This window comes from Triticum urartu, chromosome 2 (genome assembly GCF_003073215.2).
Source record: "Triticum urartu cultivar G1812 chromosome 2, Tu2.1, whole genome shotgun sequence".
NCBI classification, from domain to species: Eukaryota; Viridiplantae; Streptophyta; class Magnoliopsida; order Poales; family Poaceae; genus Triticum; species Triticum urartu.
Window position 1 is genome coordinate 102,811,241 of NC_053023.1, and position 16,223 is coordinate 102,827,463.

The following is a 16,223-nucleotide window of genomic DNA, read 5'->3' on the forward strand; positions in this document are numbered from 1 at the left end:
GGTTGGGCAGATGGTGTTGGAAATATGCCCTAGAGGTAATAATAAAAGGATTATTATTATATTTTCTTATTCATGATAATTGTCTTTTATTCATGCTATAATTGTGTTATCTGGAAATCGTAATACATGTGTGAATACATAGACACCAACATGTCTCTAGTAAGCCTCTAGTTGACTAGCTCGTTGATCAACAGATAGTCATGGTTTCCTAACTATGGACATTGGATGTCATTGATAACGAGATCACATCATTATGGACAAGACCCAATCCTAAACATAGCACAAGATCGTATAGTTCGTTTGCTAGAGTTTTTCCAATGTCAAGTATCTTTTCCTTAGACCATGAGATCGTATAACTCCCGGATGCCGTAGGAATGCTTTGGGTGTACCAAACGTCACAACGTAACTGGGTGACTATAAAGGTATACTACGGTATCTCCGAAAGTGTCTGTTGGGTTGACACGGATCAAGACTGGGATTTGTCACTCCATATAACGGAGAGGTATCTCTGGGCCCACTCGGTAATGCATCATCATAATGAGCTCAAAGTGACCAAGTGTCTGGTCACAGGATCATGCATTACAGTACGAGTAAAGTGACTTGCCGGTAACGAGATTGAACGAGGTATTGGGATATCGACAATCGTCGGGCAAGTAACGTACCGATTGACAAAGGGAATTATATACGGGGTTGCTTGAATCCTCGACATCGTGGTTCATCCGATGAGATCATCGAGGAGCATGTTGTGGGAGACTGTTGGAAATATGCCCTAGAGGCAATAATAAATTGATTATTATTATATTTCCTTGTTCATGATAATAGTTTATTATCCATGCTAGAATTGTATTGATAGGAACTCAGATACATGTGTGGATACATAGACAACACCATGTCCCTAGTAAGCCTCTGTTGACTAGCTCGTTGATCAATAGATGGTTACGGTTTCCTGACCATGGACATTGGATGTTGTTGATAACGGGATCACATCATTAGGAGAACGATGTGATGGACAAGACCCAATCCTAAGCCTAGCAGAAAGATCATGTAGTTCGTATGCTAAAGCTTTTCTAATGTCAAGTATCATTTCCTTAGACCATGAGATTGTGCAACTCCCGGATACCGTAGGAGTGCTTTAGGTGTGCCAAACGTCACAACGTAACTGGGTGGCTATAGAGGTACACTACAAGTATCTCCAAAAGTATCTGTTGGGTTGGCACGAATCGAGACTAGGATTTGTCACTCCGTGTAAACGGAGAGGTATCTCTGGGCCCACTCGGTAGGACATCATCATAATGTGCACAATGTGACCAAGGAGTTGATCACGGGATGATGTGTTACGGAACGAGTAAAAGAGACTTGCCGGTAACGAGATTGAACAAGGTATAGGGATACCGACGATCGAATCTCGGGCAAGTATCGTACCGCTAGACAAAGGGAATTTGTATACGGGATGATTTGAATCCTCGACATCGTGGTTCATCCGATGAGATCATCGAGGAGCATGTGGGAGCCAACATGGGTATCCAGATCCCGCTGTTGGTTATTGGCCGGAGAGTCGTCTCGGTCATGTCTACGTGTCTCCCGAACCCGTAGGGTCTACACACTTAAGGTTCGGTGACGCTAGGGTTATAGAGATATTAGTATGCGGTAACCCGAAAGTTGTTCGGAGTCCCGGATGAGATCCCGGACGTCACGAGGAGTTCCGGAATGGTCCGGAGGTAAAGAATTATATATAGGAAGTGCTATTTCGGCTATCGGGACAAGTTTCGGGGTCACCGGTATTGTACCGGGACCACCGGAAGGGTCCCGGGGGTCCACCGGGTGGGGCCACCTGCCTCGGGGGACCACATGGGCTGTAGGGGGTGCGCCTTGGCCTATATGGGCCAAGGGCACCAGCCCCAAGAGGCCCATGCGCCAAGAGATGAGGGAAAGGAAGAGTCCTAAAGGGGGAAGGCACCTCCGAGGTGCCTTGGGGAGGAGGGACTCCTCCCTTGGCCGCACCCTTCCTTGGAGGAAGGGCCAAGGCTGCGCCCCCCCTCTCCCTTGGCCCTATATATAGTGGGGGGGAAGGGAGGGCAACCATACCTAAGCCCTGGCGCCTCCCTCTCCCTCCCATGGCACATCTCCCTCCTCCCGCAGCGCTTGGCGAAGCCCTATTGGAATCCCGCTACTTCTACCACCACGTCGTCGTGCTGCTGGATCTCCATCAACCTCTCCTCCCCCCTTGCTGGATCAAGAAGGAGGAGACGTCTCTGCTCCGTACGTGTGTTGAACGCGGAGGTGCCGTCCGTTCGGCGCTAGGATCATCGGTGATTTGGATCACGACGAGTACGACTCCATCAACCCCGTTCTCTTGAACGCTTCCGCGCGCGATCTACAAGTGTATGTATATCCACTCCTCCCTCGTTGCTAGATGACTCCATAGATAGATCTTGGTGACACGTAGGAAAATTTTGAATTTATGCTACGTTCCCCAACAGTGGCATCATGAGCTAGGTCTATGCGTAGTTTCTATGCACGAGTAGAACACAAAGTAGTTGTGGGCATTGATTTTGTTCAATATGCTTACCGTTACTAGTCCAATCTTGATTCGGCGGCATTGTGGGATGAAGCGGCCCGGACCGACCTTACACGTACTCTTACGTGAGACTGGTTCCACCGACTGACATGCACTAGTTGCATAAGGTGGCTAGCGGGTGTCTGTCTATCCCACTTTAGTCGGATCGGATTCGATGAAAAGGGTCCTTATGAAGGGTAAATAGCAATTGGCATATCACGTTGTGGTTTTTGCGTAGGTAAGAAACGTTCTTGCTAGAAACCCATAGCAGCCACGTAAAACATGCAAACAACAATTAGAGGACGTCTAACTTGTTTTTGCAGGGTATGCTATGTGATGTGATATGGCCAAAAGGATGTGATGAATGATATATGTGATGTATGAGATTGATCATGTTCTTGTAATAGGAATCACGACTTGCATGTCGATGAGTATGACAACCGGCAGGAGCCATAGGAGTTGTCTTAATTTATTTATGACCTGCGTGTCAACATAAACGTCATGTAATTACTTTACTTTATTGCTAACCGTTAGCTGTAGTAGTAGAAGTAATAGTTGGCGAGGCAACTTCATGGAGACACGATGATGGAGATCATGATGATGGAGATCATGGTGTCATGCCGGTGACAAGATGATCATGGAGCCCCAAGATGGAGAACAAAGGAGCTATATGATATTGGCCATATCATGTCACTATTATTTGATTGCATGTGATGTTTATCATGTTTTTGCATCTTATTTGCTTAGAACGACGGTAGTAAATAAGATGATCCCTCATTAAAATTTCAAGAAAGTGTTCCCCCTAACTGTGCATCGTTGCGAAAGTTTGTCGTTTCGAAGCACCACGTGATGATCGGGTGTGATAGATTCTTACGTTCACATACAACGGGTGTAAGACAGATTTACACACGCGAAACACTTAGGTTGACTTGACGAGCCTAGCATGTACATACATGGCCTCGGAACACAAGAGACCGAAAGGTCGAGCATGAGTCGTATGGTAGATACGATCAACATGAAGATGTTCACCGATGATGACTAGTCCGTCTCACGTGATGATCGGACACGGCCTATTTGACTCGGATCATGTAATCACTTAGATGACTAGAGGGATGTCTATCTGAGTGGGAGTTCATAAGATGAACTTGTTTATCCTGAACATAGTCAAAAGGTCTTCGCAAATTATGTCGAAGCTCGCACTTTAGTTCTACTGTTTAGATATGTTCCTAGAGAAAATTTTAGTTGAAAGTTGATAGTAGCAATTATGCGGACTAGGTCCATAGACTGAGGATTGTCCTCATTGCTTCATAGAAGGCTTATGTCCTTAATGCACCGCTCAGTATGCTGAACCTCGAACGTCGTCTGTGGATGTTGCGAACATCTGACATACACATTTTGATAACTACGTGATAGTTCAGTTAAACGGCTTAGAATTGAGGCACCGAAGACGGTTTTGAAACGTCGCGAAACATATGAGATGTTTCGAGGGCTGAAATTGGGAGGCTCGTGCCCACGTCAAGAGGTATAAGACCTCCGACGATTTTCTTAGCCTGCAAACTAAGGGAGAAAAGCTCAATTGTTGAACTTGTGCTCAGATTGTCGAGTACAACAATCGCTTGAATCGAGTGGGAGTTGATCTTCCAGATGAAATAGTGATGGTTCTCCGAAGTCATTACCACCAAGCTGCTAGAGCTTCGTGATGAACTATAATATATCAGGGACATATATGATGATCCTTGAGATATTCGCGATGTTTGACACCACAAAAGTAGGAATCAAGAAGGAGCATCAATTGTTGATGGTTGGTGAAACCACTAGTTTCAAGAAGGGCAAGAGAACAAAGGGATACTTCATGAAACGGCAATTCAACTGCTGCTCTAGTGAAGAAACCCAAGGTTGAACCCAAACCCGAGACTGAGTGCTTCTGTAATAAGGGGAACAACCACTGGAGCAGAATTACCCTAGATACTTGGTAGATGAGAAGGCTGGCAAGGTCGATAAAAGTATATTGGATATACATTGTGTTGATGTGTACTTTACTGGTACTCCTAGTAGCACCAGGGTATTAGATACCGATTCGGTTGCTAAGTGTTAGTAACTCGAAATAAAAGCTACGGAATAAACGGAGACTAGCTAAAGGTGAGATGACGATATGTGTTGGAAGTATTTCCAAGGTTGATCAAATATCGTACGCTCCCTCTACCATCGAGATTGGTGTTTGTGTTGAGCATAGACATGATTGGATTATGTCTATCGCAATACGGTTATTCATTTAAGGAGAATAATGGTTACTCTGTTTATTTGAATAATACCTTCTATGGTCTTACACCTAAAATGAATGGTTTATTGAATCTCGATCGTAGTGATACACATGTTCATGCCAAAAGATAGTAATGATAGTACCACCTACTTGTGGCACTGCTACGTAAGTCATATCGGTATAAAACGCATAAAGAAGCTCCATGTTGATGGATCTTTGGGCTCACTCGTTTTTGAAAAGTTTGAGACATGCGAACCATGTCTATTGGTGTATATGCATGAAGAAACTCCATGCAAATGGACCGTTTTGACTCACTTGATTTTGAATCACCTGGGACATGCAAATCATACCACATGGGCAAGATGACTGAAAGCCTCATTTTCAGTAAAATGAAACTAGAAAGCAACTTGTTGGAAGTAATACATTTTGATGTGTGCAGTCCAATGAGTGCTGAGGCATGTAGTGGATATCGTTATGTTCTTACTTCACAGATGATTTGAGTAGATGTTGGGTATATTTACTTGATGAATCACGAGTCTGAATTATTGAAAGGTTCAAGTAATTTCAGGGTGAAGTTGAAAGATCGTCGTGACAAGAGGATAAAATATCTATGATATGATCATAGAGATGAATATCTGAATTACGAGTTTGGCACAGAATTAAGACATTGTGGAAATTGTTTCACAACTAATACAGCCTGGAACACCATAGTGTGATGGTGTGTCCGAACATCATAACTGCACCCTATTGGATATGATGCATACCATGATGTCTCTTATCGAATTACCATGATAGTTTATGGGTTAGGCATTAAAGACAACCACATTCACTTTAAATAGGGCACCACGTAATTCCGATGAGACGACACCATATGAACTATGGTTTAGGGAAACCTAAGCTGTCATTTCTTCAAAGTTTGGGGCTGCGACGCTTATGTGAAAAAGTTTCAGGCTGATAAGCTCGAACCCAAAGCGGATAAATGCATCTTCATAGGACACCCAAAACAGTTGGGTATACCTCCTGTCTCAGATCCGAAAGCAATAAGGGATTGTTTCTGGAATCGGGTCCTTTCTCGAGGAAAAGTTTCTCTCGAAAGAATTGAGTGGGAGGGTGGTGGAGACTTGATGAGGTTATTGAACCCGTCTCTTCAACTAGTGTGTGGCAGGGCACAGGAAGTTGTTCCTGTGGCACCTACACCAATTGAAGTGGAAGCTTATGATAGTGATCATGAAACTTCAGATCAAGTCACTACCAAACCTCGTGGGATGACAAGGATGCGTACTACTTCAGAGTGGTACGTAATCCTGTCTTGGAAGTCATGTTGCTAGACAACAATGAACCTACGAGCTATGGAGAAGCGATGGTGGGCCCGGATTCCAAAATGGCTCGAGGCCATAAAATCCGAGAGAGGATCCATGTATGAAAACAAAGTGTAGACTTTGGAAGAACTACTTGATGGTCGTAAGGCTGTTAGGTACATATGGATTTTAAAAGGAAGACGGACAATGATGGTAAATGTCACCATTAAGAAAGCTCGACTTGTCGTTAAGATGTTTTTCGACAAGTTCAAGGAGTTGACTACGATGAGACTTTCTCACTCGTAGATGCTAAGAGTCTGTTGGAATTATATTAGCGATTACTGCATTATTTATGAAATCTTGCAGATAGGATGTCAAAACATTGTTTCCTCGATGATTTTCTTGAGGAAAGGTTGTATGTGATACAACCGGAAGGTTTTGTCAATCCTGAAAGATGCTAATAAGTATGCAAAGCTCCAGCAATCCTTCTAAGGACTGGAGTAAGCATCTCGGAGTTGGAATGTACGATGAGATGATCAAAGATTTTGGGTTTATACAAAGTTTATGAGAAACTTGTATTTCCAAAAAAGTGAGTGGGAGCACTATAGAATTTCTGATAATATATGTTGTTGACATATTGTTGATCAGAAATGACGTAGAATTTCTGGAAAGCATATAGGGTTATTTGGAAAGTGTTTTCAATGGAAAGCCTGGATTAAGCTACTTGAGCATTGAGCATCAAGATCTATAAGGATAGATCAAAACGCTTAATGGTACTTTCAAATGAGCACATACCTTGACATGATCTTGAAGGTGTTCAAGATGGATCAGTCAAAGAAGGAGTTCTTGCCTGAGTTGTAAGGTATGAAGTTAAGACTTAAAGCTCGACCACGGCAGAATAGAGAGAAAGGACGAAGGTCGTCCCCTATGCTTAAGACATAGGCTCTACAGTATGCTATGCTGTGTACCGCACCTGAAGTGTGCCTTGCCATGAGTCAGTCAAGGGGTACAAGAGTGATCCAAGAATGGATCACAGGACAGCGGTCAAAGTTATCCTTAGTAACTAGTGGACTAAGGAATTTTCTCGATTATGGAGGTGGTAAAAGAGTTCGTCGTAAAGGGTTACGCCGATGCAAACTTTGACACTAATCCAGATTATTCTGAGTAGTAAACTGGATTCGTATAGTAGAACAGTTATTTGAAATGGCTCCAAATAGAACGTGGTAGCATCACAAGATGACATAGAGATTGCGAAGTACATACGGATCTAAAAGATTCAGACCCGTTGACTATAACATCTCTCACAAGCATAACATGATCAAACCCAGAACATCGAGTGTTAATCACATGTATGTGAACTAGATTATTGACTCTAGTAAACTCTTTGGGTGTTAGTCACATGGGGATGTGACCTGAGTGTTAATCACATAGATGTGAACTGGATTATTGACTCTAGTGCAAGTGGGAGACTGTTGGAAATATGCCCTAGAGGCAATAATAAATTGATTATTATTATATTTCCTTGTTCATGATAATCGTTTATTATCCATGCTAGAATTGTATTGATAGGAAACTCAGATACATGTGTGGATACATAGACAACACCATGTCCCTAGTAAGCCTCTAGTTGACTAGCTCGTTGATCAATAGATGGTTACGGTTTCCTGAACCATGGACATTGGATGTCGTTGATAACTGGATCACATCATTAGGAGAATGATGTGATGGACAAGACCCCAATCCTAAGCCTAGCACAAGATCATGTAGTTCGTATGCTAAAGCTTTTCTAATGTCAAGTATCATTTCCTTAGACCATGAGATTGTGCAACTCCCGGATACCGTAGGAGTGCTTTGGGTGTGCCAAACATCACAACGTAACTGGGTGGCTATAAAGGTACACTACAGGTATCTCCGAAAGTGTCTGTTGGGTTGGCACGAATCGAGACTGGGATTTGTCACTCCGTGTAAACGGAGAGGTATCTCTGGGCCCACTCGGTAGGACATCATCATAATGTGCACAATGTGACCAAGGAGTTGATCACGGGATGATGTGTTACGGAACGAGTAAAGAGACTTGCCAGTAACGAGATTGAACAAGGTATCGGGATACCGACGATCGAATCTCGGGCAAGTATCGTACCGCTAGACAAAGGGAATTGTATACGGGATTGATTAAGTCCTTGACATCGTGGTTCATCCGATGAGATCATCGTGGAACATGTGGGAGCCAACATGGGTATCCAGATCCCGCTGTTGGTTATTGACCGGAGAGTCATCTCGGTCATGTCTGCATGTCTCCCGAACCCGTAGGGTCTACACACTTAAGGTTCGGTGACGCTAGGGTTATAGAGATATTAGTATGCGGTAACCCGAAAGTTGTTCGGAGTCCCGGATGAGATCCCGGACGTCACGAGGAGTTCCGGAATGGTCCGGAGGTAAATAATTATATATAAGAAGTGCTATTTCGGCCATCGGGACAAGTTTCGGGGTCACCGGTATTGTACCGGGACCACCGGAAGGGTCCCGGGGGTCCACCGGGTGGGGCCACCTGCCCCGGGGGGCCACATGGGCTGTAGGGGGTGCGCCTTGGCCTATATGGGCCAAGGGCACCAGCCCCAAGAGGCACATGCGCCAAGAGAAGAGGAAAAGGAAGAGTCCTAAAGGGGGAAGGCATCTCCGAGGTGCCTTGGGGAGGAGGGACTCCTCCCTGGCCGCACCCTTCCTTGGAGGAAGGGCCAAGGCTGCGCCCCCCCTCTCCCTTGGCCCTATATATAGTGGGGGGAAGGGAGGGCAGCACCAACCTGAGCCCTGGCGCCTCCCTCTCCCTCCCATGGCACATCTCCCTCCTCCCGCAGCGCTTGGCGAAGCCCTGTTGGAATCCCGCTACTTCCACCACCACGCCGTCGTGCTGCTGGATCTCCGTCAACCTCTCCTCCCCCTTGCTGGATCAAGAAGGAGGAGACGTCGCTGCTCCGTACGTGTGTTGAACGCGGAGGTGCCGTCCGTTCGGCGCTAGGATCATCGGTGATTTGGATCACGACGAGTACGACTCCATCAACCCCGTTCTCTTGAACGCTTCCGCGCGCGATCTACAAGGGTATGTAGATCCACTCCTCCCTCGTTGCTAGATGACTCCATAGATAGATCTTGGTGACACGTAGGAAAATTTTGAATTTATGCTACGTTCCCCAACACCAACATGGGTATCCAGATCCCGCTGTTGGTTATTGACCGGAGAGCCGTCTCGGTCATGTCTACATGTCTCCCGAACCCGTAGGGTCTACACACTTAAGATTCGGTGACGCTAGGGTTGTAGAGATATGAATATGCAGTAACCCGAAAGTTGTTCGGAGTCCTGATGAGATCCCGGACGTCACGAGGAGTTTCGGAATGGTCCGGAGGTGAAGAATTATATATAGGAAGTGCAGTTTCGGCCATCGGGAGAGTTTCGGGGTCACCGGTATTGTACCGGGACCACCGGAAGGGTCCCGGGGGTCCATCGGGTGGGGCCACCCATCCCGGAGGGCCCCATGGGCTAAAGTGGAGAGGGGAACCAGCCCATAGTGGGCTGGTGCGCCCCCTTGGCCCACCCCATGCGCCTAGGGTTAGGAACCCTAGGGTGGGGGGGCGCCCCACCTGGCTTGGGGGGCACTCCACCCCTTGGCCGCCGCCCCCCCTAGGAGATCCCATCTCCTAGGGCCGGCGCACCCCCTAGGGGGCCTATATAAAGGGGGGGAGGGAGGGGCAGCCGCACCTTTGAGTCTTGGCGCCTCCCTCTCCCCTGCTACACCTCTCCCTCTCGCAGAAGAACGGCGAAGCCCTGCTGCAGTGACTGCTGCATTCACCACCACGCCGTCGTGTTGCTGGATCTTCATCAATCTCTCCTCCCCCCTTGCTGGATCAAGAAGGAGGAGACGTCACGCTGACCGTACGTGTGTTGAATACGGAGGTGCCGTCCGTTCGGCGCTAGGATCTCCGGTGATTTGGATCACGTCGAGTACGACTTCCTCATCCCCGTTCTTTGAACGCTTCCGCGCGTTATCTACAAAGGTATGTAGATGCAATCCGATCACTCGTTGCTAGATGAACTCATAGATGGATCTTGGTGAAACCGTAGGAAATTTTTTGTTTTCTGCAACGTTCCCCAACAGATGGCTCAATTGGCGTAGATTCATGCTAGTCTCTCTGGCCGTTGAGTTAGGGTTTGCAAGGTTTGTCGGCATGGTGGCGAGGGTATCTTCCCTTTGCCTCCTATTCAATCATGTATGTTCGGCCTCCGGTGCCGGAGTGAGGCTTGTCAGCTTGTTTGGAGGTTGGGATCTTGGATCTTTTGACGACAACGTCTTTTATGGTTTCTTCTCCGGGGCGCTGGTTCGTTATGACTATGGTTTTGATGTCATCTTATTCACGATTAGCAATGATTGGCCGGCTCCAATGATGAAGAGGCAACAATGCAGCACACCATTGGCCCATTTGGGACGAATAAGACAATCATCCCTCTAGGGACCTCGATATATTTTCCTTATTTTCAGAGGTGTCTATACTCTTAAGCGTTTCAAGACTAGCATGTTAGAAAATGTTACTCCCTCCAATCCGAATTATTAGAGGCTGTGTCAATTAATTCGTATCAGAGACAGTAAAATTTGTATGAATAAAAATGTCGTTAGTTCAGATATCATGTAGGGCAACTTCATATTGCATGAACGTTACCTCCAATCACATGGCTATGACCTTCCTTCTAAATTGCTCAAGCATCTCTATACACTAGTATTTGCTTGGGACTCAAACTTATCAATAGGCAAGTATGAAATCACCATAAATCATTGCCGAGGACCATTGCGCCGTGGAAAGATCACTGTCCACCACGTGGAAAGATTTAGTAACGGCTCGAATATCTAGATCTAACACTAGTTTATCAAAGACTGCCCAATCACTCACACTAACACAAGTACTTTAATGGGACAGGCCCACAGACGACAATTAATATGTCTCCCATATTCTCTTTGGAAGAAACCATGTCGCCTTGTCACTAAAAAAAGGATTAGCTGGATACTACTCCCTCCGTCCCAGAATATAAGAACGTTTTTAACACTATATTAGTGTTAAAAACGTTCTTATATTTTAAGACGAAGAGAGTAGTTAGCATCAAATATTAGTAGACAACGACGACGTGGTTGTTAGGTTTTGGCATTTTGAAGAGATATAATAGAAGTAATGACTGATCAAGAAGCTTCTCGGAATGGGTGAAGTTAAACTGCACATAAGAACATGCAAGTTTTGATGAACAAACAAGGAGTCCCAAATGAGCATCCACTCGTTTCAGCAACAGTTAATTCCGGACGAAGGTTGTACAATTTTCATGGTGTTCTGGTGGCCGGTTGCCCAACACAACACGTAGAACGGAGTACTCCCGTGACATGATTCGGTGGTTCAAGTTTCATGTCTCGTTACCAGTCGTGGCAGCCTCGCCTTGGATATGCTAATTATGATGGCCTTGATGTGTCGTACGTACGTAGGCGCGCAAGATTTTGTTGTCTCATTTGGAGATCTGTTAACTTCAGCTTCAGCGTCGTGCAACCAGGCTTCAATTGCGTGCAATCAACTCCTCGGCCATTACACGGCGCACAGGAGGAGTGTACAACAACTAAACTGCACTTAGTTTGTGCACGACATGTATTATTGCATTACGTTAATTAGTACTCGCTCCGTAAACTAATATAAAAGCGTTACAGAGGGAGCATGCCCTACTCCCAGCTATATATCCGTTTCATAATATACTGCACAATTTGATTAAATTTATCTAAGGAAAAATCAAAATAAATACAATATAAATATATATCTTAGGATGCATCTAATGCATGGTATTATTTGATATCATAATTCTAGATATTTTACTTTATAAAATTTGGTCAAAGTTTGGCATTTTGAACATCTAAACCACACTATATTATGGAACTGAGTACTAGAGCAGGGCAAAAAATATATCTTAAAATAGCTATTGCATGGTAAGGACTAAGGAGTCATCTTCAACTGTGTTTATCTGCGTGTATATGATGAGCACCTGTGTTTGTACCATGCTAAAAATAAAGTGCATTTTTAGTGCCTTAAATACATATTGTATTTCTCCGAGGCGTCTGCGATGACTTCGTCAATCTCAATATATGATGTTGTCTCAGTATCTCGAAGGTGCTCGTAGTGGTAGGGTGCGTTCGTTTATATAGACGAGTGTAGATGGACATTTGTACTGCTAGTTGCAGGCGATGAAGCATCATATGGAGACTCGGGAGTTTGTTCCATCAAAAATCAAGCGTGAGCAAAACAGGGTAGCACATCAGTTGGCTTTGTATAGTCGTACGGAGTTTGCTGTATGGCTAGGGAGAAGCCCTCTTTGTATCGAGGATTTGATGCCTCTTGATTGTAACCCTATGCATATGGAATAAGACTCTCTTTCTATAGCAAAAAAAAAGTTGCAGGCGATTTTTTCTTGAGAAACTGTTACAGGTGGTTTTGCAACTGTCGCACACCCTCCTTCCTTCGCTTTGATTCTTCTTGGGCCGGCCTATTAAGAGTCTCTAAACGACAGCTTCAGTCTTCCCAGGCCTGTTTTGGGAAGCTTTTGGAAACTTCCAGTCTGAGCTACTTTCTATCATTTTTTCTATATGGGTTTCTTCGGTTTTTCTCTTCGTTTTTTTCATTTTCATTTTTAATTTTCATTTCTGAATTCATGAGTCATTTTTAAATTTGCAAACTTTATAAGTTTGTGATTTTTATAAAATCACAAACCTTGTTTTTCAAAACCATGAATTATTTCAAATTCACCGACATTTTTCAAATCCGTGAACCTTTTTTAATGAACTATTTTTTTTTCAAATCCAGGTTTTTTAATGCATTTTTTTCAAATTCATGATTTTTTCCGAACTCGTGAACATTTATGCGTTCACGGTTTTTTTACCTCGTGAATATTTTTTGAATCGATGAGCATTCGTTTTTGAATTCTTGTTTTCAGAATATTTCAATTTTTTTTTCTGAAAGTCAATGGTTAATGGTTGTGAGATACCCCAGTGAATTTATGGATCCCAGTGCATTATTCCTTGTGATCACAAGTTCACAACCTCGATCAACCCTTTTTCTTATTGTTTACACGCTGATCCGTTTCGTTTACTTTCTTGCAACCACCACTTTCAACCACAAAATACATTACTTATAAATAGAAGGACTAGTCAGGTGGATACCCTTACTAGAAGCACTAGTAGAGAAATGGCTAGCCACAACTTTAGTTGGTGACACACTATTTTCAATCAACGCCATCACTATTTTTTCAAATAGTGCCGGCATTGGCATATTTGGTACGACATTACTAAAACCATAGTGGTGGCGTTCGAAAATAGTGAACGCCACTTGTAGGTGGGACTCACAGTTGGTACAAGGCGCCATATAGTGGTAACGTGGCATAACATGGAACACCAACACTGTTATGTTAGTTGTGGTGTGTCATGTGTTACCATGTCAACACTATATGATGTGGGGTCTATTTTTTAGAATTACTTTTATTTTTAATCATATATTCTTAATTTATTAAAGTGTGTTTTAGTAGTAATTAAATATTTTAGCCAAAAAAACTAGGGCTTATGTTTATAGAATGAAAAAAAAATATAATCTCCAATGGCCATCGACACATTTTGCTGCATCAGCGAGATACACTATCGCTCTCATTTTCATGAAATCGTAAACAAATTTTCAAAATCATGAACATTTTTTAAACTTGTGAACACACCTGAAATTGTAAAAAATATATTTCAAATTCGGTAATTTTTTTACAGATTTTTGAATATTTTTTAAAATCATGAACATTTTATAATATTTGCAAATATTTTTATAAAAAATTTGAATACTTTTTAAAATATTTTTCTTGAATAGGCGAACATTTTTTTGGAAATTGTTTGGTGGAACAAGTTTTGAAACTTACAAACATTTTTTAGATTTAATAAACATCTTTTAAATGCATGATTATTTTTTGAAACAGTGAACATTTTATGAACCAATAAACTATCTTGTAAGTCATGAACAGTTTTTAAATATTTAGGATATTTTTTAATTCATGAACATTTTTTGAGTTGGCGAAATTTTGTTCAACTTCGTTAGCATTTTTTAATACACGATTTTTTTCCAAAAATCATGAACATTTTTTGATTTCCCGAACATTTGTTTCAGAATTGTGAATATTTTCTGAATACGCGAACATTTTTTAAAAATCATGAACATTATCGGAATGTACAAAAATTTAGGAATTCTAAAACATTTATTTTGAATTTCTCATTTTTTTTAATTTTCTGAAATTTTTTGAAGTCCCAAATTATTTAAAATAGAAAAAACAAAGACAAAAAAGGAAAAAAAAACAAAAAATGTAATTTTAAAAACAGGCCGCCTGGACATGGGCCGGGCAAATAGGCGCGTTGTGTCTTCTCCTAGCGCGCAAAGCGAAGTATAGAAGGTTCCTACTGCATGGGCCGGCCCAGGCAGGGATTCCCCTGTGTGAAATGTTTTTTTATCACTTGTCGATGGCATGAGTCAGTAATATTTTGCAACTTTAAGGGCAATTTCGATGATGCACCACCAAAAGCAATAGCCCCTTTGTTGTTAGGTATAAATTGTTACTTACTATTCAGATATGGCAAGCTGGTTTCATAACCTTGTTCAAAGGTTTAGGTTATGAGTTGGAGTTGCATTTCTGCATTGCATAGTGACATGAATAGGTCTAAACTTGATAGTTCAATTGTCATATGTTTTCTTATATAGTTCAATTGTAAAATGCCGCGATATAATGACATGAATAGGTACTAAACTTCATAGTTCAATTGTCATATGTTGTCATAGTTCAGTTGGTCCTAGCTGTAGTTGTCATGGCTGACTTGGTATTATTTTGTAGTTGGCGCTAATGAGTTCCTACAACAGCCACTACCAGTCTTCTAGCAACTTCGCGGCGTATGCAAATCGAGGCGAAGGAGGCACTAACCAGGTAAGATTCCAAACACATCCATGATCTTTGCAAACACATGCATGTATCTAACTGTTCATGATGATTGCAAACACACATGCATATATAACGATTTCAAACATTTGACCTGGTAGGGTTACGTATTTGATCTGATACCCATCGAGGAGAAGATATATGATGTGGACATGCTCAACCGCTAGCTCATAGAGCCTCATGAAAGTACCATCAAGGCCCTAAAGGAGGTGAATGCCTCGCTGAAGGTCAAGAGGGATCAGCTGATCGACGAGAAGGCTGATCTCTTCGACAAGACTCTTAGGCTGAGGGACCAGAGGAATCAGCTGATCAAGGAGAGGGATAAGCTCAAGAATGAGAGAAAGCTCCTCAGGGCCGAGAGGGATGAGCTCAAGATGGAGAAATCTCATTTCAAAGAAGAGGGAGAGAACAATAGATACAAGATTCATTAGTTGAAGTTAATCCTTGATCAAGAAATGTGATCGACCACCTAGGTTAGCTATGGATGATGTCGTTTGGTTGTTGAACGGTTTGTGAAATTGAACTAGTTTAGTTCTTGAACTACTAACTTTTGTGAAGTTGAACTAGCTGATGCAGTAGTATATCTTAAATTAGTCGATAGGTTATATAGCTGCATACAATATTTTTTATAAGCAAAAAATTAATTTGCTATCATCGGGCCAACGAGGCACGTCAATGGTAACATACACTTACTACTAGAATTGGTCACGTGTAGTCCTGGCCATGGGAAGCCCGGCCCAAAAAAGCCCGACCCGGCCCGGCCCGACGCTGCTCCTGGGCCGGGCTCGGGCCTAGATTTTGAGCCCGAAGGTCAGGCCGGGCCCGGGCCCGTCATTTTTGCAATTTCCTGAAGAGGCCCGGCCCGATGCTCGAGGCCCGTCGGGCTTTTATGTTTTCGGGCCAGGCTCGGGCCTAAAAACCAGGCCCGATGGTCGGGCCGGGCCGGGCTTGGGCCTGGGTTTTTTGACTCGGGCTTGGCTAGGCCCGGGCCGAAGCCCGGCCCGGCTCGAGTTTTGTCCAGGTATAGTCACGTGGCACGCCATCAATATGTAAAATACTGCTGACGTGTGCTTCAGTGCC